The sequence below is a fragment of the Buceros rhinoceros genome, unplaced genomic scaffold (genome assembly GCF_000710305.1).
Source record: "Buceros rhinoceros silvestris isolate BGI_N320 unplaced genomic scaffold, ASM71030v1 scaffold616, whole genome shotgun sequence".
Classification (NCBI taxonomy): domain Eukaryota; kingdom Metazoa; phylum Chordata; class Aves; order Bucerotiformes; family Bucerotidae; genus Buceros; species Buceros rhinoceros.
This window is the reverse complement of record NW_010419114.1, coordinates 50,005-50,452: the sequence shown is the minus strand read 5'-3', so window position 1 is coordinate 50,452 and position 448 is coordinate 50,005.

The following is a 448-nucleotide window of genomic DNA, read 5'->3' as shown; positions in this document are numbered from 1 at the left end:
GGCCTTCAGCGGGGATTGCAGCTCCAAGCTACCTCTTCCACTGGCCAAATCTGACCACCTTGAGCTGAGCAGTGTAAGGTACAGCTGATTCATCCTCTCCCCCCCGTCATCCCCTAGTTTTGCTACGTTCAGCCTTGAGGTACAGCTCCCTTGAGCTCAAAGATGTGAGGATAGCTCACTGCAAGACCCCACAGGTTTGTAAAGCATGATACTGTAGGGAAGAAAAAGGGAAAACTTCCACTGGCCAAATCTGACCACCTTGAGCTGAGCAGTGTAAGGTACAGCTGATTCATCCTCTCCCCCCCGTCATCCCCTAGTTTTGCTACGTTCAGCCTTGAGGTACAGCTCCCTTGAGCTCAAAGATGTGAGGATAGCTCACTGCAAGACCCCACAGGTTTGTAAAGCATGATACTGTAGGGAAGAAAAAGGGAAAAGCTTCCCAGGATAT